This window comes from Palaemon carinicauda, chromosome 6 (genome assembly GCF_036898095.1).
Source record: "Palaemon carinicauda isolate YSFRI2023 chromosome 6, ASM3689809v2, whole genome shotgun sequence".
NCBI lineage: Eukaryota > Metazoa > Arthropoda > Malacostraca > Decapoda > Palaemonidae > Palaemon > Palaemon carinicauda.
Window position 1 is genome coordinate 58,763,693 of NC_090730.1, and position 20,145 is coordinate 58,783,837.

Sequence of the window (20,145 nt, forward strand, 5' to 3'; positions counted from 1 at the left end):
TATATAATTTTAGTCGTAGAGCGAAAATATGCGATGACCACATTTTTACCCATAAAACGACTATGCTGCAGTCTAACACAAAATCTGACACTGAAAATTTTGGGGCATTTTCTCTGACCCCGGCCCTTACTCGATTCGGACCCCAAAAATATGGTGTTTTTTCAATAAAATCTCATATCTCTTCTATAATTTTAGTCGTAGAGCGAAAATATGCGATGACCACATTTATACCCATAAAACGACTCTATGCTGCAGTCTAACACAAAATCTGACACCGAAAATTTTGGGGCATTTTCTCTGACCCCGGCCCTTACTCAATTCGGACTCCAAAAATATGTTGTTTTTTCAATAAAATCTCTTATATCTTCTATAATTTTAGTCGTAGAGCGATGCGATGACCACATTTATACCCATAAAACGACTCTATGCTGCAGTCTAACACAAAATCTGACACCGAAAATTTTGGAGCATTTTCTCTGACCCCGGCCCTTACTCGATTCGGACCCCAAAAATATGGTGTTTTTTCAATAAAATCTCATATATCTTCTATAATTTTAGTCGTAGAGCGAAAATATGCGATGACCACATTTATACCCATAAAACGACTCTATGCTGCAGTCTAACACAAAATCTGACACCGAAAATTTTGGGGCATTTTCTCTGACCCCGGCCCTTACTCTATTCGGACCCCAAAAATATGGTGTTTTTTCAATAAAATCTCATATCTCTTCTATAATTTTAGTCGTAGAGCGAAAATATGCGATGACCACATTTATACCCATAAAATGACTCTATGCTGCAGTCTAACACAAAATCTGACACCGAAAATTTTGAGGCATTTTCTCTGACCCCGGCCCTTACTCAATTCGGACTCCAAAAATGTGTTGTTTTTTCAATAAAATCTAATATTTCTTCTATATTTTTAGTCGTAGAGCGAAAATATGCGATGACCACATTTATACCCATAAAACGACTCAATGCTGCAGTCTAACACAAAATCTAACACCGAAAATTTTGGGGCATTTTCTCTGACCCCGGCCCTTACTCGATTCGGACTCCAAAAATATGGTGTTTTTTCAATAAAATCTCATATATCTTCTATAATTTTAGTCGTAGAGCGAAAATATGCGATGACCACATTTATACCCATAAAACGACTCTATGCTGCAGTCTAACACAAAATCTGACACCGAAAATTTTGGGGCATTTTCTCTGACCCCGGCCCTTACTCGATTTGGACCCCAACAATATGGTGTTTTTTCAATATGGTGTATATGTATAGGTGTATGTGTAGGTGTATACATATATGTGTATGTTTAGGTGTAGGTGTATATGTATAGGTGTATGTGTAGGTGTAGGTGTATATGTATAGGTGTATGTGTAGGTGTAGGTGTAGGTGTATATGTATAGGTGTATGTGTAGGTGTAGGTTTACATGTATTGGTGTATGTGTAGGTGTAGGTGTATATGTATAGGTGTATATGTAGGTGTAGGTGTATATAGAGGTGTAGGTGTATGTATAGGTGTAGTGTAGGTGTATGTGTATATATAGGTGTAGGTGTAAGTGTAGGTGTATGTATAGGTATATGTGTAGGTGTAGGTGTATCTAAAGGTATGGGTATAGGTATAGGTGTAGGTGTAGGCGTATAGGTGTAGGTGTAGGTGTAGACGTATAGGTGTAGGTGTAGGTGTATAGGTGTAAGTTTAATTTAGGTGTATAGGTATAGGTGTAGGTGTAGGTGTATAGGTGTAGGTGTAGGTGTATAGGTGTAGGTGTAGGTTTAGGTTTAGGTGTATAGGTATACGTATAGTTGTAGGTGTAGGTTAGGTGTAGGTGTAGGTGTAGTTGTATAATGGTTGTAGGTGTAGGTGTAGGTGTAGGTGTATATAAATAGGTGTAGGTGTAGGTGTGGGTCTATATGTATAGGTGTAGGTGTAGGTCTAGTTGTATATGTATAGTTTTAGGTGTAGGTGTACGTGTATATGTATAGGTTTAGGTGTAGGTGTTTATTTATAGGTGTAGGTGTAGGTGTAGGTGTATATGTATAAATGTTGGTGTATGTGTAGGTGCATATATATAGGTGTAGGTGTAGCAGTAGGTGTATATATATAGGTGTAGGTGTAGGTGTATGTGTATAGGTGTAGGTGTAAGTGTAGGTGTAGGTGTATATATATAAGTGTAGGTGTAGGGTTAGTTGTATATGTATAGGTGTAGAAGTAGGTGTAGATGTAGGTGTATATGTATAGGTGTACATGTAGGTGTAGATGTATAGGTATAGGTGTAGTTGTAGGTGTAGGTATATAGGTATAGGTGTAGGTGTAGGTGTAGGTTTATATGAATAGGTGTATGTTTAGGTGTAGGTGTATATGTATAGGTGTATGTGTAGGTGTATATGTATATGTATAGGTGTATGTTAAGGTTTAGGTGTATATGTATAGGTGTAAGCGTAGGTGTAGGTGTATATGTATAGGTGCATGTTTAGGTGTAGGTGTATATGTATAGGTGTATGTGTAGGTGTATATGTATAGATGTATGTGTAGTTGTAGGTGTATATGTATAGGTGTATATGTAGGTGTACTTGTATATGTATAGGTGTATGTGTAGGTGTAGGTGTATATGAATAGGCGAATATGTAGGTGTAGGTGTATATGTATAGGTGTAGGTGTAGGTGTACGTGTATATGTCTTGGTGTATGTGTAGGTGTAGGTGTATATGTATAGGTGTATATGTAGGTGTAAGAGTATATGAATAGGTGTATATGTATGTGTATGTATAGGTGTATAGGTGTATAAGTAGATGTGAGTATAGGTGTATAGGTGTATGTGTAGGTGTATGTATAGATGTAAAGGTGTATGTGTAAGGGTATGTATATGTATAAGTGTATGTGTAGGTGTAGGTGTATATATATAGGTGTATGTGTAGGTGTTGGTGTATATGGATAGGTGTATGTGTAAGTGTAGGTGTATATGTATAGGTGTATGTATAGGTGTAGGTGTAGGTGTAGGTGTATATGTATAGGTATATGTGTAGGTGTAGATGTATATGTATAGGTGTATGTGTAGGTGTGGGTGTATGTGTAGGTGTAGGTGTAGATGTATATATATAGGTGTATGTGTAAGTGTAAGTGTATATGTATAAGGTTGTATGTGTAGGTGTAGGTATATATGAATTGTTGTATGTGTAGGTGTATGTGTATATGTATAGGTGTGTGTGTAGGTGTAGGTGTATACGTATAGGTGTATGTGTAGGTGTATACGTATAGGTGTATTTTAGGTGTAGGAGTATATGTATAGGTGTATGTGTAGGTGTAGGTGTATATGTATAGGTGTATGTGTAGGTGTAGGTGTAGGTGTATATGTGTAGGTGTATGTGTAGGTGTAGGTGTACATATATTGGTGTATGTGTAGGTGTAGGTGTATATGTATAGGTGTATATGTAGGTGTAGGTGTATATTGAGGTTTAGGTGTAGATGTAGGTGTAGGTATAGGTGTAGGTGTAGGTGTATGTGTATATATAGGTGTAGGTGTAAGTATAGGTGTATGTATAGGTATATGTGTAGGTGTAGGTGTATCTAAAGGTATAGGTATAAGTTTAATTGTAGGTGTAGGCGTATAGGTGTAGGTGTAGGTGTATAGGTGTAGGTGTAGGTTTAGGTTTAGTTGTATAGGTATATGTATTGTTGTAGGTGTAGGTGTCGGTGTATGTGTAGGTGTAGGTGTAGGTGTGGGTGTATAATGGTTGTAGGTGTAGGTATAGGTGTAAGTGTATATATATAGGTGTAGGTGTAGGTGTGGGTCTATATGTATAGGTGTAGGTGTAGGTGTAGGTGTATATGTATAGTTGTAGGTGTAGGTGTAGGTGTATATTTATAGGTTTAGGTGTAGGTGTTTATTTATAGGTGTAGGTGTAGGTGTAGGTGTATATGTATAAATGTTGATGTAGGTGTATGTGCATATGTATAGGTGTAGGTGGTAGCAGTAGGTGTATATGTATAGGTGTAGGTGTAGGTGTATGTGTATAGGTGTAGGTGTAAGTGTAGCTGTAGGTGTATATATATAGGTGTAGGTGTAGGTGGCGTTGTATGTGTATAGGTGTAGAGGTAGGTGTAGGTGTAGGTATATAGGTATAGGTGTAGTTGTAGGTGTAGGTATATAGGTATAGGTGTAGGTGTAGGTGTAGGTTTATATGAATAGGTGTATGTGTAGGTGTAGGTGTATATGTATAGGTGTATGTGTAGGTGTATGTGTATATGTATAGGTGTATGTTTAGGTTTAGGTGTATATGTATAGGTGTAAGCGTAGGTGTAGGTGTATATGTATAGGTGTATGTGTAGGTGTAGGTGTATATGTATAGGTGTATGTGTAGGTGTATATGTATAGATGTATGTGTAGTTGTAGGTGTATATGTATAGGTGTATATGTAGGTGTAGGTGTATATGTATAGGTGTATTTTTAGGTGTATTTGTATATAAATAGGTGAATATGTAGGTGTAGGTGTATATGTATAGGTGTAGGTGTAGGTGTACGTGTATATGTCTTGGTGTATGTGTAGGTGTAGGTGTATATGTATAGGTGTATATGTAGGTGTAGGAGTCTATGAATAGGTGTATATGTATGTGTATGTATAGGTGTATAGGTGTATAAGTAGATGTAAGTATAGGTTTATGTGTATGTGTATGTATATGTATATTGGTATGTGTAGGTGTTGGCGTATATGTGTAGGTGTATGTGTAGGTGTATGTGTATATGTATAGGTGTATGTGTAGGTGTATATGTATAGGTGTCTTTGTAGGTATAGGTGTATATGTATAGGTGTATGTGTAGGTATAGATGTATATGTATAGGTGTATGTGTAGGTTTAGGTGTATATGTATAGGCGTTTGTGTAGGTCTAGGTGTATATGTATAGGTGTATTTGTAGGTTTAGGTGTATATGTATAGCTGTATGTGTAGATGTAGGTGTATATGTATAGGTGTATATGTAGGTGTAGGTGTATATGTATAGGTTTATGTGTAGGTGTAGGTGTATATGTATTGGTGTATGTGTAGGTGTAGGTGTATATATATAGGTGTATATATAGGTGTAGGTGTATATATAGGTTTAGGTGTAGATGTAGGTGTATGTATAGGTGTAGGTGTAGGTGTATGTGTATGTATAGGGTTAGGTGTATGTATAGGTGTATGTTAGGTATATGTATATCTAAAGGTATAGGTGTAAGTATAGGTGTAGGTGTAGGTGTATAGGTGTAGGTGTAGGGGTATATGTGTAGGTGTAGGTGTAGGTGTATTTGTGTAGGTGTAGGTTTAGGTTTAGGTGTATATGTGTAGGTGTAGGTTTAGGTGTATGTGTAGGTGTAGGTGTAGGTGTAGAGGTGTAGGTGTAGGTGTAGGTGTATATGTGTAGGTGTAGGTTTAGGTCTTGGTGTATATGTATAGTTGTAGGTGTAGGTATAGGTGTATATGTATAGGTTTAAGTGTAGGTGTTTAAGTATAGATGTAGGTGTAGGTGTAGGTGTAGGTGTATATGTATAAATGTTGGTGTAGGGTTAGGTGCATATGTATAAGTGTAGGTGTAGATGTAGGTGTATATGTATAAGTGTAGGTGTATGTGTAGGTGTATATGTATAGGTGTAGGTGTAGTTTTATATGTATAGGTGTAGGTGTGGGTGTAGATGTAGGTTTATATATATAGGTGTAGATGTAGGTGTAGGTGTATATTTATAGGTTTAGGTGTATATGTATGTGTATAGGTATAGTTGTAGTTGTAAGTGTAGGTATATAGGTATAGGTGTAGGTGTAGGTGTAGGTGTATGTCTATATGAATAGGTTTATGTGTATGTGTAAGTGTATATGTATAGGTGTATGTGTAGGTGTAGGTGTATATGTATAGGTGTATGTGTAGGTGTAGGTGTATAGGTATAGGTGTATGTGTAGGTGTAGGTGTATATATATAGGTGTATGTGTAGGTGTAGGTGTATATGTATAAGTGTATGTGTAGGTGTATATGTATATGTGTAAGTGTAGGTGTATTTGTATATGAATAGGGTATATGTAGGTGTAGGTGTATATGTATAGGTGTAGGTGTAGGTGTATGTGTATATAACTTGGTGTATGTGTAGGTGTAGGTGTATATGTATAGGTGTATGTGTAGGTATAAGTGTATATGAATATATGTATGTGTAGGTGTATGTATAAGTGTATGTGTAGGTGTATGTATAGGTGTAAAGGTGTAGGTATAGGGGTATGTATATGTATAGGTGTATGTGTCGGTGTATGTATAGGTCTATGTGTAGGTGTATGTAAATGTATATATGTATGTGTAGGTGTTGGTGTATATGTATAGGTGTATGTGTAGGTATATGTGTATATGTATAGGTGTATGTGTAGGTGTATATTTATAGGAGTTTTTGTAGGTGTAGCTGTATATGTATAGGTGTATGTGTAGGTGTAGCTGTAGCTGTACATGTATTGGAGTATGTGTAGGTTTAGGTGTATATTTATAGGCGTATATGTAGGTGTAGGTGTATATGTATAGGTGTATGTGTAGGTGTAGGTGTATGTGTAGGTGCAGGTGTAGGTCTATGTGTATAGGTGTATGTGTAGGTGTAGGTGTATATGTATATGGTTGTATGTTTAGGTGTAGGTGTATATGTATATGTGTATGTGTAGGTGTAGGTGGATATGTATAGGTGCATGTGTAGGTGTGGGTGTACATGTATAGGTGTAAGTGTAGGTGTATACGTATAGGTGTATGTTTAGGTGTAGGTGTATATATATATATATAGGTGTATCTGTAGGTGTAGGTGTATATGTATTGGTGTATGCGTAGGTGTAGGTGTATTTGTATAGGTGTGTGTGTAAGTGTAGGTGTATAAATATTGGTGTATGTGTAGGTGTAGGTGTATATGTATAGGTGTATATGTAGGTTTAGGTGTATATATAGGTGTAGGTGTAGATGTAGGTGTACATATAGGTGTAGGTGTAAGTGTAGGTGTATGTATAGCTATATGTGTATGTGTAGGTGTAGGTGTATCTAAAGGTATAGATGTAAGTATAGGTGTAGGTGTAGGTGTGTAGGTGTAGGTTTAGGTGTATATGTGTAGGTGTAGGTGTAGGTGTAGGTGTATAGGTGTAGGTGTAGGTTTAGGTTTATGTTTAGGTGTATAGGTGTAGGTGTAGGTGTAGGTGTAGGTGTAGGTGTAGGTGTAGGTATAGGTGTATAGGTGTAGGTGTAGGTGTAGGTGTAGGTGTAGGTGTATATATATAGGTGTTGGTGTAGGTGTATATGTATAGGTGTAGGTTTAGGTGTAGGTGTATATGTATAGTTGTAGGTGTAGGTGTAGGTGTATATGTATAGGTTTAGGTGTAGGTGTTTATGTATAGGTGTAGGTGTATATGTATAAATGTTAGTGTAGGTGTAGGTGCATATGTATAGGTGTAGGTTTAGATGTAGTTGTATATGTATAGGTGTAGGTGTATATGTATAGGTGTAGGTGTAGATGTATATGTAGAGGTGTAGGTGTAGGTGTAGGTGTATATGTATAGGTGTAGGTGTAGGTGTATATGTATAGGTGTAGATGTAGGTGAAGGTATATATGTATAGGTGTAGGTGTAGGTGTAGGTGTAGGTGTATATGTATAGGTGTAAGTGTATATGTATAGGTGTAGGTTTAGGTGTAGGTGTATATATGAAGTTGTAGGTGTAGGTGTAGGTGTAGTAGTATATGTATATGTATAGGTGTATGTGTAGGTGTAGGTGTATAGGTGTATGTGTAGGTGTAGGTGTATATGTGTAGGTGTGTGTGTAGGTGTATATGTATAGGTGTATGTGTAGGTGTAGGTGTATATGAATAGGTATATTTGTAGGTGTAGGTGTATATGTATAGGTTTAGGTGTAGGTGTAGGAGTATATGTCTTGGTGTATATGTAGGTGTAGGTGTATATGTTTAGGTGTATGTGTATGTGTAGGTGTAGGTGTATAGGTGTATGTGTAGGTGTATGTATAGGTGTATAGGAGTATGTGTAGTTGTGTGTATAGGTGTAAAGGTGTATGTGTAGGGGTATGTATATGCATAGGTGTATGTGTATGTGTATGTATAGGTGTAATGTGTAGGTGTATGTATATGTATATATGTATGTGTAGGTGTTGGTGTATATGTATAGGTGTATGTGTGGGTGTAATGTGTATATGTATAAATGTTGGTGTAGGTGTAGGTGCATATGTATAGGTGTAGGTGTAAGTGTAGGTGTATATGTATAGGTGTAGGTATAACCCTGGATAGGTACGGTGGGTCGTTTGCGACCCCGAGCGTCAAAAAAAACAGGTTTTTCTCACGTGACTCACCCCTGTGACTGAATTTGTGGGTGATCGACCTGCAGGAGGTGTCTCCCCTACACGCTCTAGTAGTGTCCAGATGTGCATTGCTGTAGCTGTACTCCTTCCCCGATTTCTGAGACGCGTCGGGGTCGTTCGCGTCCGAGTTTACCCTTCTGAGGTAGTTTGCATAATTATCAAAGTTATTACGTATTATGAAATTGTCGTAGAATGGTGCAACTTGTATAGGTTATTGGTTGTGGAAAGTCTTGGTGGATTGTTTGGCTACCATGTGCATGTTTTTTTTTTTAGTTAAAATGTCGTTCATCACCACGAGGACCATTTTACCGCGAGTGCCCCTTTTTCATTTTTTTTCATTTTTTTGCCAAGTCATTTTTCCGTAAGATATTGCCAAATAGTGTCGTAAAACTTTTGCTTGTTTAGTGTTGGAAAGTGTGTCTAGATGATCTGGCTACCCATGCATGACTTTGTTTTTGTCAGATACGACGTAGTTATTTGTATATTGGGTATTTAACTGCGGTTACCAATTTCTGTTTTTTTTCAATATTTGTAAAAATTACTACGTAGTAAGGAATTGCCGTATATTATTCATTTTTTTTTCATGTTTATGTGTTAGAAAGTGTGCCTTGATGGTTGGGCTAACACGTGCATGTCTTTTTTTTTATCTGAGATGTCGTATATTAGAATATCGGGCATTTTACCGCGAGTGTCCCTTTTTAATTTTTTTTAATTTTTTTGCCAAGTCATTTTTCCGTAAGATATTGCGAAATAGTGTCGTAAAACTTTTGCTTTTTTAATGTTGGAAAGTGTGTCTAGATGATCTGGCTACCCATGCGTGATTTTGTTTTTATCAGATACGACGTAGTTATTGGTATATTGGGTATTTAACTGCGGTTGCCAATTTCTGTTTTTTTTTCAATATTTGTAAAAAGTTACTACGTAGTAAGGAATTGCCGTATATTATTGATTTTTTTTTTCATGTTTATGTGTTAGAAAGTGTGCCTTGATGGTTGGGCTAACACGTGCATGTCTTTTTTTTTTATCTGAGATGCCGTATATTAGAATGTTGGGCATTTTTCCGCGAGTGCCCCTTCTTATTTGTTTTGCATTTTTTTGCTTAGTCATGTTACCGTAAGGAATTGGCAAGTAGTGTCGCAAAACTTATATTTTTATAGTGTTGGAAAGTGTTTCTAGATGATCTGGCTACCCATGCCTATTTTTTTTTTTAGCCAGATATGGCGTATATATAAGTATGTGTTCGATTTTCCTCTGATTGCCATTTTTTCGTTTTTTCCCATTTCTTTCAAAATTACTACGTACTAAGGAACTATCACAGAGTAATATTTCATTTATATGTTTATTTGTCGGAAAATATGCCTTGATGGTTTGCCTAGCACGTGGCTGAAATTTTTTTTTTCTGAAATGCCGTATATTAGAATGGCCATTTTTCCACGAGTGCCCCTTTTTATTTGTTTTGCATTTTTTTGCTTAGTCATGTTACCGTAAGGAATTGGCAAGTAGTGTCGCAAAACTTATATTTTTATAGTGTTGGAAAGTGTTTCTAGATGATCTGGCTACCCATGCCTATCTTTTTTTTAGCCAGATATGGCGTATATATAGGTATGTGTTCGATTTTCTGGTGATTGCCATTTTTTCGTTTTTTCCCAATTCTTTCAAAATTACTACGTACTAAGGAACTATCACAGAGTAATGATTCCTCTAGATGTTTATTTGTCGGAAAATTTTGTTTACTTTTTTTTTGATTGAATATCATCAAATTTTTTTAGCTAAAATATTGTTTTACATTTTTTTTTCGATTTTATTTCCCTTCAAAAAAATTTTTTGGGTCAGAATTTTAATTTTATAGTCGTAAAATAATCGACAATTATCCAGCAACCCACCATACAATTTTTATGCATATCCAATAATAATTAGATTAGTAAATAACACCTTGGAATTGACATACCCTTCCTACATTTCAAGTGGCAGATTAGGGAGTCTGAGTCAGTGTGGTTGGCGGCCATTTTGTGGACATATCCGAAGCGTAAGCTGCCCTATCTATATATATTCTTGTTCCCTATAGAATTTGTGATATTTTGGTATATTTTTACCTGCATAAATATCATATTATATATTAAATATATGTATTTTTTTACGAAATTTCCAAGTACTCAAAAAATTACCTTTAGATATGGCCCCTGATATAAATGTAATTTACAAAATAATGAAGATTTTTTTACATATTTCTATTTTAGGATAACATATGTTTATTCCCTAAAAAAATTAGCCACTTCCTATTTCATTTGGGTACCCAAAAAAATTCATGAAATTTGGACAATTTTTTTTGGCCAAAAAAAGTTACCCTTTTTTTCTCATTTCAGATCTTCACCTCCATGGGTCTGACTTCATCCAAAATACATCAAGATGTGTCCTAAACATTCAAGAATCAATTCCTAAAAGGATTTGTGTATATATGTATAAACTTTTTTTTTATGAATTTTTATGTCAGGTCTTTTTTTTTTCTACTTAATTTTTTAAAATATTTATAATAAATAGTTTTTCTGCAGATGAGTAGTATTTATCTTTACAGTTGTTTTAAGCATTCATTGAAGTTTTTTTTGGCAAAAGAAAAAAGGAGGTTACTGCAAAAACTGATTTTTCAAGAATTTTTTTTGGCGTCGGGGTCGTTCGCGTCCGAGTATACCCTTAAAGGGGTGTCCGAGGACCGTACCTATCCAGGGTTAAGTATAGGTGTATATGTATAGGTATAGGTGTAGGTGTAGGTGTATATGTAAAGGTGTAGGTGTAGGTGTAGTTGTATATGTATAGGTGTAGGGTTAGGTGTAGATGTAAGTGTATATGTATAGGTGTAGATGTAGGTGTAGTTGTATATTTATAGGTGTAGGTGTATGTGTAGGTGTATAGGTATAGGTGTAGTTGTAGGTGTACGTATATAGCTATAGGTGTAGGTGTAGGTGTAGGTTCATATGAATAGGTGTATGTGTAGGTGTAGGTGTATATGTATAGGTGTATGTGTAGGTGTATGTGTATATGTATAGGTGTATGTTTAGGTGTAGGTGTATATGTATAGTTGTATGTGTAGGTGTAGGTGTATTTTTATAGGTGTGTGTGTAGGTGTAGGTGTATATGTAAAGGTGTATGTGTAGGTGCATATGTATAGATGTATATGTAGTTGTAGGTGTATATGTATAGGTGTATGTGTAGGTGTAGGTATATATGTATAGGTTTATATGTAGGTGTAGGTGTATATGAATAGGTGAATATGTAGGTGTAGGTGTATATGTATAGGTGTAGGTCTAGGTCTAGGTGTATATGTATAGTTGTAGGTGTAGGTGTAGGTGTATATGTATAGGTTTAAGTGTAGGTGTTTATGTATAGGTGTAGGTGTAGGTGTAGGTGTATATGTATGAATGTTGGTGAAGGTGTAGGTGCATATGTATAGGTGTAGGTGTAGATGTAGGTGTATATGTATAGGTGTAGGTGTATGTGTATGTATGTATGTTTAAGTGCAGGTGTAGGTGTATTTGTATATGTATAGGTGTAGGTGTGGGTGTAGATGTAGGTGTATATGTATAGGTGTAGATGTAGGTGTAGGAGTGTATTTATAGGTTTAGGTGTATGTGTAGGTTTATATGTATAGGTGTAGTTGTAGGTGTAGGTATATAGGTATATGTGTAGGTGTATGTATAGGTGTAGGTCTATATGAATAGGTTTATGTAAAGGTGTATGTGTATATGTATAGGTGTATGTGTAGGTGTAGGTGTATATATATAGGTGTATGTGTAGGTGTGGGTGTATATATATAGGTGTATGTGTAGGTGTAGGTGTATATGTATATGTGTATGTGTAGGTGTAGGTGTATATGTATAGGTATATGTGTAGGTGTAGGTGTATATGTATAGGTGTTTGTGTAGGTGTAGGTGTATATGAATAGGTGTATATGTAGGTGTAGGTGTATATGTATAGGTGTAGGTGTAGGTGTAGGTGTAGGTGTATATGTCTTGGTGTATGTGTAGGTGTAGGTGTATATGTATAGGTGTATGTGTAAGTGTAGATGTATATGAATAGGTGTATGCGGTGGTGTATATGTATATGAATAGGTGTATATGTAGGTGTAGGTGTATATGTCTTGGTGTATATGTAGGTGTATGTGTATATGTATTGGTGTATGTGTAGGTTTAGGTGTATATGAATAGGTGTATGTGTAGGTGTATGTATAGGTGTATAGGTGTATGTGTAGGTGTATGTATAGGTGTATAGGGTATGTGTAGGTGTTTGTATAGGTGTAAACGTGTATGTGTACGGGTATGTATATGTATAGGTGTGTGTAGGTGTATGTATAGGTGTAATGTTTAGGTGTATGTATATGTATATGTGTATGTGTAGGTGTTGGTGTATAGTATAAGTGTATGTGTAGGTGTATGTGTATATATATAGGTGTATGTGTAGGTGTATATGTATAGGTGTTTTTGTAGGTGTAGGTGTATATGTATAGGTGTATTTGTAGGTGTAGGTGTATATGTAAAGGTGTATGTTTAGGTTTAGTTGTATATGTATACGCGTATATGTATGTGTAGGTGTATATTTATAGGTGTATGTGTAGGTGTATGTGTATATGTATAGGTGTATGTTTAGGTGTAGATGTATAAGTATAGGTGTATGTGTAGGTGTAGGTGTATTTGTATAGGTGTATGTGTAGGTGTGGGTGTATATATAAATGTGTATGTGTAGGTGTATATGTATAGATGTATATGTAGTTGTAGGTGTATATGTATTGGTGTATGTGTAGGTGTAGGTGTATATATATAGGTTTATGTGTAGGAGTAGGTGTATATGAATAGATGAATATGTAGGTGTAGGTGTATATGTATAGGTGTAGGTGTAGGTGTAGGTGTATATATCTTGGTGTATGTGTAGGTGTAGGTGTATATGTACAGGTGTATGTGTAGGTTTAGGAGTATATGTATAGGTATAGGTGTAGGTGTATGTATAGGTGTATATATAGGTGTATAGGTGTATGTGTAGGTGTATGTATAGGTGTAAAGGTGTAAGTGTAGGGGTATGTATATGTATAGGTGTATGTGTAGGTGTATATATAGGTGTAATGTGTAGGTGTAGGTATATGTATATGTATATGTGTATGTGTAGGTGTTGGTGTATATGTATAGGTGTATGTGTATATGTATAGGTATATGTGTAGGTGTATATGTATAGGTTTTTTTGTAGGTGTAGGTGTATATGTGTAGATGTAGGTGTATATGAATAGGTGAATATGTAGATGTAGGTGTATATGTATAGGTGTAGGTGTAGGTGTAGGTGTATATGTATTGTTGTATGTGTAAGTTTAGGTGTATATGTATATGGTTGTATGTGTAGGTGTAGGTGTATATGTATATGTTTGTATATGTAGATGTAGGTGTATATGTATAGGTGTGTGTGTAGGTGTAGGTGTAGGTGTAGGTGTATATGTATAGGTGTAGGTGTAGGTATAGGTGTTTATGTATAGGTGTATGTGTAGGTGTAGGTGTATATGTATACGTCTATGTGTAGGTGTAGGTGTGTATGTATAGGTGTATGTGTAAGTGTAGGTGTATATGTATAGGTGTATGTGTAGGTGTAGGTGTATATGTATAGGTGTGTGTGTGTATATGTAGGTATATATATATAGGTGTGTAAGTAGGTGTAGGTGTATATGTATAAGTATGTGTGTAGGTGTATATGTATAGGTGTGTGTAGGTGTAGGTGTATATGTATAGTTGTAAGTGTGGGTGTAGTTGTATATGTATAGGTGTATGTGTAGGTGTAGTTGTATATATATAAGTGTATGTGTAGGTGTAGGTGTATATGTATAGGTTTATGTGTAGGTGTAGGTGTATATATATAGGTGTATGTTTAGGTGTAGGTGTATATGTATAGGTGTATGTGAAGGTGAAGCTGAATATGTATTGGTGTATGTGTATGTGTAGGTGTATATGTATAGGTGTATGTGAAGGTGAAGGTGTATATATATAGGTATATGTTTAGGTGTAGGTGTATATGTATAGGTGTGCGGTAGGTGTAGGTGTATATGAATAGGTGTATATGTAGGTGTAGGTGTATATGTATAGGTGTAATTGTAGGTGTAGGTGTATATGTCTTGGTGTATATGTAGGTGTAGGTGTATATGTATAGGTGTATGTGTAGGTGTAGGTGTATATGTATAGGGTATGTGTAGGTGTAGGTGTATATGTATCGGTGTATGTGTAGGTGTATGTATAAGTGTATAGGTGTATGTGTAGGTGTATATATAGGTGTATAGGTGTATGTGTAGGTGTATATATAGGCGTAAAGGTGTATGTGTAGGGGTATGTATATGTATAGGTGTATGTGTAGGTGTATGTATAGGTTTAATGTCTAGGTGTATGTATATGTATATGTGTATGTGTAGGTGTTGGTGTATATGTATAAGTGTATGTGTAGGTGTATGTGTATATGTATAGGTGTATGTGTAGGTGTATATGTATAATGTGTTTTTGTAGGTGTAGGTGTATATGTATTGGTGTAAGTGTAGGTGTAGGTGTATATGTATAGGTGTATGTTTAGGTTTAGGTGTATATGTATAGGTGTATGTGTATGTGTAGGTGTATATGTATAGGTGTATGTGTAGGTGTAGGTGTATATGTATAGGTGTATGTCTATGTGTAGGTGTAGGTGTATATGTATATGTTTGTATGTGTAGATGTAGGTGTATATGTATAGGTGTATATGTAGGTGTATGTGTAGGTGTAGGTGTAATTGTATAGGTGTAGGTGTAGGTATAGGTGTTTATGTATTGGTGTATATGTATGTGTAAGGTGTATATGTATACGTGTATGTGTAGGTGTGGGTGTATATGTATAGGTGTATGTGTAAGTGTAGGTGTATGTGTAAGTGTAGGTGTATGTGTATAGGTGTATATGTAGGTGTAGCTGTATATGTATAGGTGTGTGTGTATGTGTAAGTGTATATGTATAGGTGTGTATGTAGCTTTAGGTGTATATGTATAAGTATGTGTGTAGGTGTATATGTATAGGTGTATGTGTAGGTGTAGGTGTATATGTATAGGTGTAAGTGTGGATGTAGGTGTATATGTATAGGTGTATGTGTAGGTGTAGGTGTATATGTATAAGTGTATGTGTACTTGTATATGTATAGGTGTATGTGTAGGTGTAGGTGTATATATATAGGTGTATGTTTAGGTGTAGGTGTATATGTATTAGTGTAGGTATAGGTGTAGCTGTATATGTCTTTGTGTATGTGTAGGTGTTGGTGTATGTGTATAGGTGTATGTGAAGGTGTAGGTGTATATGTATAGGTATATGTTTAGGTGTAGGTGTATATGTATAGGTGTGTGTAGGTGTAGGTGTATATGAATAGGTGTATATGTAGGTGTAGGTGTATATGTATAGGTGTAATTGTATGTGTAGGTGTATATGTCTTGGTGTATATGTAGGTATAGGTATATATGTATAGGTGTATATGTAGGTGTAGGTGTATATGTATAGGGTATGTGTAGGTGTAGGTGTATATGTATAGGTGTATGTGTAGGTGTATGTATAGGTGTATAGGTGTATGTGTAGGTGTATATATAGGTGTATAGGTGTATGTGTAGGTGTATGTATAGGTCTAAAGGTGTATGTGTAGGGGTATGTATATGTATAGGTGTATGTGTAGGTGTATGTATAGGTTTAATGTGTAGGTGTATGTATATATATATGTGTATGTGTAGGTGTTGGTGTATATGTATAAGTTTACGTGTAGGTGTATGTGTATATGTATAATGTGTTTTTGTATGTGTAGGTGTATATGTATAGGTGTATGTGTAGGTGTAGGTGTATATGTATAGGTGTATGTTTAGGTTTAGGTGTATATGTATAGGCGTATGTGTAGGTGTAGGTGTATATGTATAGGTGTATGTGTAGGTGTAGGTGTATATGTATAGGTGTATGTGTAGGTGTAGGTGTATATGTATATGTTTGTATGTGTAGATGTAGGTGTATATGTATAGGTGTATATGTAGGTGTATGTGTAGGTGTAGGTGTAATTGTATAGGTGTAGGTGTAGGTATAGGTGTTTATGTATTGGTGTATATGTATGTGTAAGGTGTATATGTATACGTGTATGTGTAGGTGTGGGTGTATATGTATCGGTGTATGTGTAAGTGTAGGTGTATGTGTATAGGTGTATATGTAGGTGTAGCTGTATATGTATAGGTGTGTGTGTATGTGTAGGTGTATATGTATAGGTGTGTATGTAGCTGTAGGTGTATATGTATAAGTATGTGTGTAGGTGTATATGTATAGGTGTATGTGTAGGTGTAGGTGTATATGTATAGGTGTAAGTGTGGGTGTAGGTGTATATGTATAGGTGTATGTGTAGGTGTAGGTGTATATGTATAAGTGTATGTGTAGGTGTATATGTATACGGTATGTGTAGGTGTAAGTGTATATATATAGGTGTATGTTTAGGTGTAGGTGTATATGTATAAGTGTAGGTGTAGGTGTAGCTGTATATGTCTTGGTGTATGTGTAGGTGCAGGTGTATATGTATAAGTGTAGGTATAGGTGTAGCTGTATATGTCTTGGTGTATGTGTAGGTGTAGGTGTATATGTATAGGTGTATGTGTGGATGTAGCTGTATATGTATAGGTGTATGTGTAGGTGTATGTGTATATGAATAGGTGTATATGTAAGTGTAGGTGTATATGTATAGGTGTAGGTGTAGGTGTAGGTGTATATGTATAGGTGTATGTGTAAGTGTAGGTGTATTTGTATAGGTGTATATGCATGTGTAGGTGTATATGTATAGGTGTGTGTGTATGTGTAGGTGTATATGTATAGATGTATATGTAGGTGTAGGTGTATATGTATAAGTATGTGTGTAGGTGTATATGTATAGGTGTATTTGTAGGTGTAGGTGTATATGTATAGGTGTAAGTGTGGGTGTAGGTGTATATGTATAGGTGTATAAGTAGGTGTAGGTGTATATGTATAAGTGTATGTGTAGGTGTAGGTGTATATATATAGGTGTATGTGAAGGTGTAGGTGTATATTTATAGGTGTATGTGAAGATGCAGGTGAATATGTATTGGTGTATGTGTAGGTGTAGGCGTATATGTATAGGTGTATGTGAAGTTGTAGGTGTATAATTATAGGTCTATGTTTAGGTATAGGTGTATATGTATAAGTGTATGTGTAGGTGTAGGTGTATAAGTATAGGTGTATGTATAGGTGTAGGTGTAGGTGTAAATGTCTAGGTGTAGGTGTAGTTGTATAAGTATAGGTGTAGGTTTAGGTGTATGTGTATAAGTATAGGTGTATGTGTATGTGTAGTTGTATATGAATAAGTGTATGTGTAGGTGTAGGTGTAGGTGTATAAGTATAGGTGTATGTATAGGTGTAGGTGTAGGTGTATATGTATAGGTATATGTGTAGATGTAGATGTATATGTATAGGTGTATGTGTAGGTGTAGGTGTAGGTGTAGGTGTAGGTGTATATGTATAGGTGTATGTGTAAGTGTAGGTGAATATGTATATGGTTGTATGTGTAGGTGTAGGTGTATATGTAGAGTTGTATGTGTAGGTGTATTTGTATATGTATAGGTGTATATGTAGGTGTAGGTGTAAATGTCTAGGTGTAGGTGTAGTTGTATAAGTATAGGTGTAGGTTTAGGTGTATGTGTATAAGTATAGGTGTATGTGTATGTGTAGTTGTATATGAATAAGTGTATGTGTAGGTGTAGGTGTAGGTGTATAAGTATAGGTGTATGTATAGGTGTAGGTGTAGGTGTATATGTATAGGTATATGTGTAGATGTAGATTTATATGTATAGGTGTATGTGTAGGTGTATGTGTATGTGTAGGTGTAGGTGTATATGTATAGGTGTATGTGTAAGTGTATATGTATAGGTTTAGGTTTAGGTGTAGGTGTATATGTATAGCTGTATGTGTAGGTGTAGGTGTATATGTATAGGTGTATGTGTAGTTGTAGGTATACATGTATTGGTGTATGTGTAGGTGTAGGTGTATATGTATAGGTGTATATGTAGGTGTAGGTGTATATATAGGTGTAGGTGTAGATGTAGGTGCATATATAGGTGTAGGTGTAGGTGTATGGTTATATATAGGTGTAGGTATAGGTGTAGGTGTATGTATAGGTATATGTGTAGGTGTAGGTGTATCTAAAGGTATAGGTATTTGTATAGGTGTAGGTGTAGTTGTATAGGTGTAGGTGTAGGTGTATAGGTGTAGGTGTAGGTGTAGGTGTAGGTGTATAGGTGTAGGTGTAGGTTTAGGTTTAGGTGTATAGGTATAGGTGTAGGTGTAGGTGTAGGTGTATAGGTGTAGGTGTAGGTTTTGGTTTAGGTGTATAAGTATAAGTATAGGTGTAGGTGTAGGTGTAGGTATAGGTGTAGGTGTATAATGGTTGTAGGTGTAGGTGTAGGTGTTGGTGTATATATATAGGTGTAGGTGTAGGTGTGGGTCTATATGTATAGGTGTAGGTGTAGGTCTAGGTGTATATGTATAGTTGTAAGTGTAGGTGTAGGTGTATATGTATAGGTTTAGGTGTAGGTGTTTATGTATAGGTGTAGGTGTAGGTGTAATGTGTATATATGTAAATGTTGGTGTAGGTGTAGGTGCATATGTATAGGTGTAGGTGTAAGTGTAGGTGTATATGTATAGGTGTATATGTATAGGTGTATATGTATAGGTATAGGTGTATATGTATAGGTATAGGTGTATATGTATAGGTATAGGTGTAGGTGTAGGTGTATTTGTATAGGTGTAGGTGTAGGTGTAGTTGTATATGTATAGGTGTAGGGTTAGGTGTAGAGGTAGGTGTATATGTATAGGTGTAGATGTAGGTGTAGGTGTATTTTTATAGGTGTAGGTGTATGTGTAGGTGTATAGGTATAGGTGTAGTTGTAGGTGTAGGTATATAGCTATAGGTGTAGGTGTATGTTTAGGTTTATATGAATAGGTGTATGTGTAGGTGTAGGTGTATATGTATAGGTGTATGTGTAGGTGTATGTGTATATGTATAGGTGTATGTTTAGGTGTAGGTGTATATGTATAGGTGTATATGTAGGTGTAGGTGTATTTTTATAGGTGTCTGTGTAGGTATAGGTGTATATGTAAAGGTGTATGTGTAGGTCTATATGTATAGATGTATATGTAGTTGTAGGTGTATATGTATAGGTGTATGTGTAGGTGTAGGTGTATATGTATAGGTTTATGTGTAGGTGTAGGTGTATATGAATAGGTGAATATGTAGGTGTAGGTGTATATGTATAGGTGTAGGTGTAGGTCTAGGTGTATATATATAGTTGTAGGTGTAGGTGTAGGTGTATATGTATAAGTTTAAGTGTAGGTGTTTATGTATAGGTGTAGGTGTAGGTGTAGGTGTATATGTATAAATGTTGGTTTAGGTGTAGGTGCATATGTATAGGTGTATTTGTAGATGTAGGTGTATATGTATAGGTGTATGTGTAGGTGTAGGTGTATATGAATAGGTGTATATGTAGGTGTAGGTGTATATGTATAGGTGTATGTGGAGTTGTAGGTGTATATGTATAGGTGTATGTGTAGGTTTAGGTGCATATGTATAGGTGTATGTGTAGGTGTAGGTGTATATGAATAGGTGTATATGTAGGTGTAGGTGTATATGTATAGGTGTAGGTGTAGGTGTAGGTGTAGGTGTATATGTCTTGGTGTATGTGTAGGTGTAGGTGTATACGTATAGGTGTATATGTAAGTGTAGGTGTATATGTATAG